Genomic DNA, 11,169 nt, shown 5'->3' with positions numbered 1-11,169 from the left:
TTTCCAGCTGTACAGCATAGGACATTGGGAAGTCATTTCACCCTTTTTTTTTTTTTTTTTTTTTTTTTTTTTTTTGAGACAGGGTCTCACTCTGTCATCCAGGCTGGAGTGCAGTGGCATGATCATGGCTCGCTGCAGACTTGATCCTCCGGGGTCAAGTGATCCTCCCACCTCAGCCTCCAAACTAGCTGGGACTACAGGTGCACACCACCATGCCTGGCTACTTTTAGCATTTTTGGTAGAGATTAGGTTTTGCCACGTTGCCCAGGCTGGTCTCCAATTCCTGGGCTCAAACAATCCACATACCTCGGCTTCCCAAAGTGCTGGGATTACAGGTGTGAGTCACCATACCCACCACTGGCTTTTTTTTTTTTTTTTTTTTTTTTTAACATTTTGGGCTGCTGGGATGTAAAGTGCAAAGCATTTAAACAATGAGGGCACAGAGGGAATGGCCTTGAAACAGAGAAGCTGTGATGAAGGAAGAGGAAAAGATGTTTGCATGCAGGGCTGGGTTTGGTTAAGTTCTGCACCAGCCGAAGACCCTGGTGCTGGAGGATTAAAGAAGGAGAGGCTGGTGAGTAGAGCAAATACCCTCCCTTTACCACCTTCCCAGGACCATCCTGCAGACAGTTGCTTGTAAGAAGCAGATGCTGGTCCCTAAGCTGCACCTGCATACGTCTGCACAGGCTGGGCCCCTGGACCTTGACATGGGAGTTGCTGCTCATGTGAGGCCATGGGTCTAGAAACCCATTGTTCCATGTAAGTCCATTCTTAATCAGGTGGCAGGCCCGGTGCGGTAGCTCATGCTTGTAACCCCAGCACTTTGGGAGGCCGAGACAGGTGGATCACCTGAGGTGGGGAGTCCACGATCAGCCTGGCAACTGTAATCCGCTACTCAGGAGGCTGAGGCAGGAGAATTGCTTGAAGCTTGGAGGCAGAGGTTGCAGTGAGTTGAGATCGTCCCATAACACCCCATACTCCAGCCTGGGTGACAAGAGTGAAACCCCATCTCAAAAAAAAAAAAAAAAAATCATACAGGTCTTGTGTTGTTTCGTCAATGGTAAGACAAAGGCTCAAAGAGGTTTTGCAGCTTGACCAATGTCTTTTTTTTTTTTTTTTTGAGACAGAGTCAGAGTCTTGCTCTGTCATCCAGGCTGAAGTGCAGAGGCACAATCTCGGCTCATAGCAACCTCCTCCTCCCGGGTTCAAGCAATTTTCCTGCCTCAGCCTCCAAAGTAGCTGGGACTACGGGTGCCCAACACACCATAGCCATCTAACTTTTTGTATTTTTTTTAGTAGAAACAAGGTTTCACTGTGCTAGCCAGGATGGTCTCAATCTCCTGACCTTGTGATCCACCTGCCTCGGCCTCCCAAAGTGCTGGGATTACAGGTGTGAGCCAACCACGCCGAGCCAACTTGCCCGCTGTCTTTCCCCATACTGTTCTGTGAGTACAGCCTAGTAACGATCTATTGGGATCTGTTGCTATGTTAGACAATCACATCATGTTTTCTATTAGAGTTTTTATTCTCCATTGAAAAAATTATCTTTTTTTGCAACATGACAGAAATGTACCTGTTTTATAAGTTTAATAAATTCTGATTTTTCTCCTTCATAGAATAATTTAGATTATTAGTGCTGGATGAAACTTGAAGACCACTCCCTCCAAAGCCTCTTTTCACAGATGAGGAAGCTGAGGTTTAGGGGTTGGAAATGATTTCCCCAGCAGCCCACGGTCTTCCAGTTCCCAGGCTTGAACCAGAACTGGCTTCATAAGGCTTGCCTCCAACAGGCATCTCATCGTGACCACGCCCCTACAGGCTCTGAGTTGCTCCTCCAGACCAGACCTGCAAGCTCAGATCGGAACCGCATTTTCTGCCACGGCATCACTCCCCAGCCACAGAGGCCTCTGGCAGTTGGGTTCTGCGTCAGTGGAGGACATGGTCCAAGTTGTGTTTGCCCATCGAGGAGGAGTTCAGGTTCACCTGACCCAGCAGCTTCTGCGGCTGCTTGACAAACCCAGTGACCTAAGCCCATTGCTACCCGCAGACGGCCCAGCCCTCATCCTTGGGCCGACAGGGGACCTCAGCTTCTTTCTCCAGTGACTGAATTCAGTGCTGTAGCTCCCTACCTTGCACAGCTGAGCATGGAGCTACTTATAGCTCTGTTATCATGTTCCCGTTTTAATACAAACAAACAGCCGTAGCCCAGGAAAGAGATTTATTAGAGAGGCGGCTTGCCTTCTGCTCTGGCAAGAGACCTTCATAGCACCAAGCATCTGGCTGCTCTGTGGGGTTTGAGTGAAACGATGACTCTTCCTTTACCCCATCCCCTCAGCCTCCTGCCTTCTTCCCTTCCTCCACCTCTGAGACCACCTAGAAATTTTGATGTAGAAAATTCCAATCTTGCAGAACATCAAGGCTGGGAAAACCTTAGAGATGGTGATCATAACCAGTGATCAGAAACACGACTGACGTATCCATCCCTCTGCTCGTGAAAAGCTGGGCCGGTTATTGAGTTATTGCTTGTCAGCTCCAAATCCCCCACTGTCAGATGTTGGGGGACGCTGCAAGCCCCATTTCTGCTTTGCCAACTGTTCCTCAAGAAGCTCTGGCAGGAGCGGGCAGAGGTCAGAGGGGGGAGAAGGACAGGGCCCTCCTGATTTTTCTCCTACATAGAATAATTTAGATTATGAATGCTGGAAGGAACTTGAAGACCACCCTCTCCAGAGCCTCTTTCTACAGATGAGGAAGCTGAGGCCTAGAGGTTGAAAATGATTTACCCAGCAGCCCACAGTCTTCCAGTTCCAAGGCTCGAACCAGAACTGGCTTAGGAGGAAAAACAGACTCTTTCCTGCCTGTTTCCTGTTTCTATGAGCAGCACTCTGGCACACTGCTTCACCCAGGCAGGAGCAGTTCCCTCCCTCAGCAGTGAAAGAACCAAGCTTGCAGTTTTACTGATTCCTGCAGAGCCAGCCACATGGTGCTCCCTCAGAGACACCAGCTCCAGTCCCCTGGAGTCCCCTCCATGGAGCTCTGAGGTTCACTTCTGAGGGGCTTCACCTCTAAACTTCTAAATTTTAATTATTTCAACTTCTACTCTTTGCTTCCCCAGGCTTAAGGGTGATAGCTGCTTCCTGCAGTCACCGCCTTCCACGATACCTGAGAGTTTATTTTTCGCCTTTGTACTTAGCTAGACAACAATTCTTCACATATTGAATTCTATTAAAATAGCTAGGAGGTTTGGCTGGGTGTAGTTGCTCACGCTGGTAATCCTATCACTTTGAGAGGCCGAAGCAGGTGGATCACCTGAGGTCAGGAGTTTGAGATCAGCCTGGCCAACATGGCAAAACGGCATCTCTACTAAAAATATAAAAATCAGGCAGGCATGGTGGCGGGTGCCTGTAGCACCAGCTTACTCAGGAGGCAGAAGCAGGAGAATCATTTGAACCTGGGAGGCGGAGGTTGCAGGGAGCCAAGACCCCACCACTGCACTCCAGCCTGGATGACAAAGTGAGGCTCTGTCTCAAAAAAATAAACAAAAAACCTGGAAGGTTTAAGGTGTTCATCTCCTGACTCAATTCTGGCTGCTATCTGATGTGCTGGCAGAGCTGGGGTCCAAACCTGGGTCTTCTTTCTCCTGGTTCAGGACTCTTTGCACTGGACCCTAATAAACATTTGTTCAATTAAAGGAGTGAGTAAAGTGAGTTCACTCCATTCATTGGTTCCAACTTTAATAAGACATTGTTTCAGATTCCTATCACCACCAACAACAACAAATTATCACCTAAGTGTAGCCTAGACTTCCTGTCATCCGAGTGTGAGGCTCTATCATAAGCTATTAGAATTGAAGGGACTGTGGCCGGTGTGGTGGCTCATGCCTGTAATACCAGCACTTTGGGAGGCTGAGGCAGGCAGATCATTTGAGGTCAGGAGTTTGAGACCAGCCTAGTTAAAAAACCCCATCTCTACTAAAAATACAAAAATTTGCTGGGCGTGGTAGCAGGCACCTGTAATTCCAGCTACTTGGGAGGCTGAGGCAGGAGAATCGCTTGAACCCAGGAGGCAGAGGTTGCAGTGAGCGAGATGGCAGCACTGCACTCCAACCTGAGCGACAGAATTGTGAAAGGGGGTTGGACCTAGGGGCTCAGATTGGCGGGATCAGAAGTGGGGTAGGCACTGGGGTAGCACAGGCAGTTGGGTCAGGGAACAGACAGAGGGCTAAGTAGACAGGGTCAGGTAGACAGTGACACAGGGCCAGGTGGAGAGGGACACAGTGTGGCTGGGGAGGTGGGAAGGGCTGCAGCCAACCTGGGAGGTCAGCAACCCTGCACTGCTCTTTAACAGGGAGGTCTCAGGCAATCATGTCCTAGGATGTTTCAGCCAGGTCATAACGTGTCTAGCCTGAATCTGATTCTTCAGGGACAGAGGTCAGGTACCTTGGCAGGCTGGCTTTCCAAGTTATGAACCTCTAAACCAGAACCTAGAATATTCATGGAATCTCTGAGTCTGCTTGAATACTTCCAATGATGCTCTCACTACTTTCTGAGGCATCCTGTCTGGAGAGAGCTTACCGGATCACCGGATGGTTATTTCTATTGCTCCACAATCCAGATCATACTCATGATTCTGTGAGAAACGCCAGGGCTGTGAACAGTGATGACACCACTAGGCAAGGACCAGGTAATGGTCAGTGGTGAGGCCCGAGCACGATCGGGGCCAATCTGGTTGGACCATCGTCTTAGATTGGGCCACAGGCCTTTACGCAACAGCCAACCTAAATTTGCCTTGTTCAGAGACTACATAGAGTCAGCATATTCCCTGGTTTTCATGGCTGGTGAGTGGTGGCTGGTAGCTAGCCAGCCCACAGCTGAATACTTACTAAGGGATCTCAGCTGAGACCAAGAGAACCACCCAGAGGGGCAGCTACATCCATCCCAAGTTGCCAACCCACAGGATCAAAAGCTAAATAAATAAATTCTTGTTTTAAACCACCAAGTCTTGGGATGGTCTGTACATTGCAAAGCAAACTGATAAGATTTCCCAGAGGCTTCCACTTTCCTTCACACCAGCCCATACCCAAATCTGAAGCTCTAACCATTGCATCACAAAGGATGCCACGTGAGGGAAGACCAAGGGATGCGTCCAATCCCTCTCCACTGATGAAATGACCATTTACAGGCATGGCCCCTTGACGGGCAGCCCCCAATGTCGTCTTGGTCTACGTCAGAGTCAGCGTCATCAGGATGTCGAAGTGTGCCGACCTCTCTGGGGATGAGGCTCTGAGCACCCCATTGTGGAAGTGGAAAATGGAAACATGAAACTGCACATTGATTCGCAGTAAAGGGCCTCTTTTTCCTCTGCTGAGCCAGATCCTTGATGACACATTGCAATATAAGGTTTCCCTTACTTGCAATTTCCATACCGTCCCTCTCTGCAGACGAGATTAGCGAAAACCATATTTCTTATTAGAACGAGCTGCTGTAGCCACAAAAACTCAGACATCAGTCTGAACCCCAAAGCTGAACTATGCTTTCAGTTTTGGATATCAAATACAGTATCAACATCATGAAGAAGTGTGGGTTAAGGGAAGGGAGATGGAGGGCAGAATGAAGGGGTGGGAGGCTGTTTCCATGCAAATAACATGGGAGAGATTTTGAGAGAGGGACAGTGTCAGTGCCAACTACACCAGAGCCAAGGAGATTATTCCTGATGACACACGTGTCACAGCAGAACTAAGAAACTGCAGGTATTTGCCCTCCGTATGACATCACAGGACTTCGCAAATGCAATTATCTGACCTCAGAGTTTTAGCTAACATCAGGCTACTTTAAATTAAAAATACCTTTTCAAAGCTTCTGTTTCCTGGGCAACGTTATTGAAAATGTATCCCTAAAAAATGAAGGATAATAACTACTATTATATAATTTTTAAATATCCTTAATTGACAGGACTTTGTTAAGTACTGTTTGGCCAGTCTATACTTCCCCCCAGCAAGAGCAAGAACAGAAGAACACCTTAACCATATTTGGGTTTTGCTTTTTGTGGGTTGAACTCTCAACTGAAGGTGATCCACCCACCTTGGCCTCCTAAAGTGCTGGGATTACAGGTGTGAGCCATCATGCCTGGACAAAATCCTAATTCTTAAAAAATTAATAAATTAGAAAAATTATTAGCTACATTGATCAAGAATAAAAGGGGAGAAAGCACAAAGACACAAAATGACAAGAGGAAAATAATCATTGTAACAGAAGAAATGTTAAACATTATAAGAGGCTGATTTGCAGATGTCTATGCAAAAAAAAAAATGCATGAAATTGATAGCATCCTAGTGAATACAGATTACCGGAAATGACACCATTCGAGTTACAACATTTAAACATACCTATTTCCACAGAAAAACAATAGAGAAATTTACTAAGAAACTATACCACAAAAAAAGGATCAGGCCCAGATAATTTCACAATGGAATTCTACCAAATCTTCAAAGGTCAGAAAGTCCCAGAGTGCTCTACAAATTATTCCAAAGCATTTTAAAGGCAGAAGAACCCTTTAATTCCTTTTTTGAAGAATGACACTGATTCTTCAACCTGATAAAGATGACACACACACATATACAGACAAAAACTACAGACCAATATCACTCATGAATATGAGTGATACAAAAATATTGAAAAAAATACTAGCAAACTCCAACACTACACTCAGAAAACAATATAGCATATTGCTATAGACTGTATGTTATACCCCCTGCCCCAAATTCATATGCTGAAATCTAATCCCCAATGTGAAGGTATCTGGAAGTGGGCCATTTGAGAGGTGATTAGGTCAGGAGAGCTCCTTCTTCATGAATGAGATTAGTGCCCTTATAAGAAGAGACTTGAGGGAAATGGTCCCTTTCTCTATCATATGAGGAAACAGCAAGAAGGTGGTCATCTGCAAACCAAGAAGACAGTCCTCACCAGGGCCTTAGCCAGCACCTTCATCTTGGACTTCCCAGCCTCCAGAACTGTGAGAAATAAATTTCTGTTGTTTAAGCCACCAGTCTATGATATTCTATTATAGCAGCCTGAGCTGAATAGGGCAATGACATATAATCAAGAGGAAAAATAATCAATATAAGCAGATGCAAAGATGACCCAGAGCTTGGAATTACCAAAGACTTAAAAACAACTCTTATAACCATAACACAAATAACTTACTAGAAAAGGTAGATGCACTAGTGGAAGATATAGGAAATTTCTGGAGGATATCTATGGTGGAGGATTTACGAGAAATATGGAAACTCTAGAGGGAAATGGAAAAGTGGCTTAAGAGACATATCAACCAAAAGCAATTTGTGAAATTCATTTGGATCCTGATTTAAATAAATCAAAAGTTTTAAAAATGAGACAACCAGGGATATTTGAACACTGACCCGATTTTTAATATTAAGTAATTATTTTTTTGTATGATAAGGATACTGTGGTTATACACTTACAAAAAGAGTCCTAGTTTTTTAGAGATATTATATGGTTTGGCTCTGTCCCTAGTCAAATCTCATCTTGAATTGTAGCTCCCATAATTCTCATGTGTCATGGGAGGGATCCATGGGAGGTAATTCAATCTTGGGTCAGGTCTTTCCCATGCTGCTCTCATGATAGTGAACAAGTCTCAAGAGATCTGATGGTTTTATAAAGGGGAGTTCCCCTACTCAAGCTCTCTTGCCTGCCACCATGTAAGAAATAAATGGCTTTGCTCCTCATTCGCCTTCTGTCGTGATGGTGAGGCCTCCCCAGCCATGTGAAACTGTGAGTCGATTAACCTCTTTCCTTTATAAATTACCCAGTCTCATGTATGTCTTTATTAGCAGTGTGAGAACAGACTAATATAATACAAAATACATACTTAAATATTACTGATTAAACAATGGAATTATTTGTCTTAAAACAATCCAGCAGGGCTGGGCATGGTGGCTCAGGCCTGTAATCCCAGCACTTTGGGAGGCAAAGGTGGGCAGATCACCTGAGGCCAGGGGTTCAGGACCAGCCTGGCCAACATGGTGAAACCGCATCTCTACTAAAAATACAAAAATTAGCCGGGCGTGTTGGCGTATGCCTGTAGTCCTAGTTAATTGGGAGACTGAAGCAGGAGACTTGCTTGAACCCAGAAGGCAGAGGTTGCAGTGAGCTGAGATCTCGCCACTGCACTCCAGCCTGGGTGACAGAGCGACAGGGTGAGACTCGGTCTCAAAAAAAAAAAAAAAAAAAAAGGAACCAATCCAACAATAGAGAAAGTAAGGCAGATGTTAGTGGAAAGTAGGATAATAAATGAAATAAGATCAACCATTGTAGACAATTGTTGAAACCATGGGAGTAATGGGTATATAAAGATGCTTATAATATTCCCCCTACTTTTGTGTATGTTTGATAAGCCCATAATAACATATTAAGAAAGAAAAGGAGACAGGGTAGAAAGGAGGAAAAGAAATGCTTCCTTCCTCATTTGCGGTTAGGACCCACTCCAATTCCTAAGCCAAACCTTGCCTGTCAGTGGTGGGCTTTGAAATTAGGTTATCTCTTCCCAAGCAGGCATCAAGCAACCTGCCAGTAATTTAGGCTACTAAAGTAAGCTAGTTTTGATTTACATTTTCTAAACTGAATTTCCTTGTTGCACTTCAGACATGAGACTTGGTATCTCCAACAGAACTCTCGGTCCAAGTGTTGCATCCCACGTCTTCACTCAGCCCATCTCTTGCACCTGTACTACCACCATGTGTCTGACCACTACTCCTGGCTCCTAAACTTGGGCCTGCAGACTAATCTAGACACATAAGAACATGTCTTCCAAAGGATAACTTCCTGAATTCCTGGGATCTGCCCATCTGACTGAAGCTCTGGAAGGAGTGGCTGATTGCCTTGGGCATTGTTTTTCCTCTATCTATTTAATAGCTGATTCTCCACGATTGTCATCAGTGTATGCAGAGGGTCATTTCTCTCCACACCTGTTGACCAAGGCATGTCAACCCAAGTCTCTTTGTTTATACCAAATGAAGAGGAGGTGTGCAGCAAAGCATTGACAGTGCTGGGGCAGTAAAGCAGGCTGGTGTTGGGCAAAGATAGGCACACCGACAAATGCCAAATAGGGAAACTTCCACCAGCTCCTGTAAACGGTGATATCACCACGTGCTTTTCAAAGAATCGGAACACATGAGACGATGCACTTGTGACCAAGCAGGATTCAAGCGTTGGTTGTCTCATCTCTTTGCTATGAAATATGAGACACAAAATCGCTTTGTCAGATTCTAACTTGAACCTTATTACCAGTTTCAGCAAAGGGATATTCAGAGGGATGGTTTTCTGAATGACCAAAAGTGAATACAAAGCTGTGTTTCTTAAACTCAGGGAGCCAGCTACAAAATTATGTCCCCTCAAAATAAAAATATTGGTCCCGCTTAGAAATGACCACTCTACCTTCCCATACATTTGTACCTTTCCAGGTCCTTTCACATGTAACTGAGTACAAGCAGAGAGATATACATGTTTCAGGCCGAAGTCTTGCAACCCAGGACTTAAAAAGTGGTAAAGGCAGCTACTCAGAGGAGGTCAGACCTTGGTAAGGCTTGGATATTTCTTTGGAGCCCCAAGACAATGAGACACAACCAATTTCAGTCACTCCTGAACTTTATACTGATGTAAGCAGCTTGGCTACATAAAGTCACCCAGTGTTGCTGGGTTTAATCTCTTTCCAATTATTTGGCACCCGATCTGGCATGGAGCTCTGCTGAGGCTGTTCCCTGACTTGAGTGTAGAGCAGAATTTCCCCTTTTTAGGTCATAAATTCAGAGTAGTCACTTATCACAGCAACTTTCTCTACCGTGTCGATTTTAAACACCCTCATTATCAACACTTACACGAAACGTTGGCAAGGTGGCGGCTATCTTGAGTTGCTCCTGCTATCCACAACATATCACAAGATTGAATCATAAAAACAAACTTGCCCCTGCAGGCTAGGATGAGAAAAACACACTGATATCCACCTCTTCTAAACACAGCTGAATTAAGAACCCTAGGACAAGGGTCACAGTGGGTCACAGTGGGCTGCCTGGAGATCTGCTAAGGGTGTGCACAGGCCCCCAGAGAGGAGTCTTCCTTGTCAGTTTCTTGTGTAGTGTCTGGCTGCTCCCTTGCTGCCACCACCTGAAGTCTTGGTCCTCATGCCTGCCTTTGGGGGTGGGATGGGACCTCTTGTGCCAGATAAATCTCCCCTAGACTTGTGGCCTCCTTGGGATTCAGAGAATTGGACAGGATTGCATCAGAGTGAGTTTGGTTTTCTACTGGCCAATGCTCCAAATCTGCACAACTGGACTTGCCCGGCTCTCCCTTCCCCCTATTAGCCAGCAGGGCTGTCCCTTACCCCAGCCTGTCCCTGATCGTTAAGTACGTGCCCTTGCATGCAGTTAGAAACACTGTCATTGCCTTCAGCGTTCACTTCTCTGCTCCCATGACAGCACACACTTGAGCAGCAATTTTGGAGGGTCTGACTTTGTTCTTTTCTCTGAAAACCGCTCATCCCTCACCCCTCCCAACACCCCCCATCACCCTACTGTCTGAGTGAGTGGTCCTGGAAACCCACATCAACTCACCTCTTAATTGGATTAAGGGTAGATTCTGGCTTACACGGGGCCAATCAGATTTTCTCTCTACATATTTAATAAGGAAGACAATCAAAGAAGGCCACTCATCACCAGGCAATGAGGAATGGGGGCCAGGACCAGAATGAAGCCAATGGTTGCTGAGAAGCAGGGATGAGAAGTTGCTACAACCCAGAACTATGTCTGCTCGACAGTTGCCCCTTTTCAGGTGTTTCTGTTTCTTGCAACCAAATGTGCCCTGATTGAAAGCACACTCAAGGCCAGGTGTAGTGACTCACCCCTGTAATCCCAGCACTTTGGGAGGCTGAGGCAGGTGGATCACGAGGTCACGGGTTCAAGACCAGCCTGGCCAAGATGGTGAAACCCCATCTCTACTAAAAATACAAAAATTAGCCAGGCGTGGTGGTGGGTGCCCATAATCCCAGCTTCTCGGCAGGCTGAGGCAGAGAATTGCTTAAACCCAGGAGGCGGAGGTTGCAATGAGCCAAGATAGCACCACTGTATTCCAGCCTGGGTGACAGAGTGAGACTCCATCTCAA

The 11,169-nt window shown here is 45.8% G+C and overlaps 1 protein-coding gene across 27 annotated transcripts in view; it reads right to left on the bottom strand.

The window, feature by feature from the left end:
• The window catches only part of TACC2 (transforming acidic coiled-coil containing protein 2), a 257,255-nt gene that overhangs the window by 236,451 nt on the left and 9,635 nt on the right, over nt 1-11,169 (bottom strand). The gene's annotated exons all lie outside the window — the stretch shown is intronic.

This window comes from Sapajus apella, unplaced genomic scaffold (assembly GCF_009761245.1).
Source record: "Sapajus apella isolate SASKATOON/1434 unplaced genomic scaffold, GSC_monkey_1.0 scaffold13, whole genome shotgun sequence".
Classification (NCBI taxonomy): Eukaryota; Metazoa; Chordata; class Mammalia; order Primates; family Cebidae; genus Sapajus; species Sapajus apella.
Note: the sequence above shows the minus strand (reverse complement) of the source record. Positions and strands in the feature narration are given on the sequence as shown.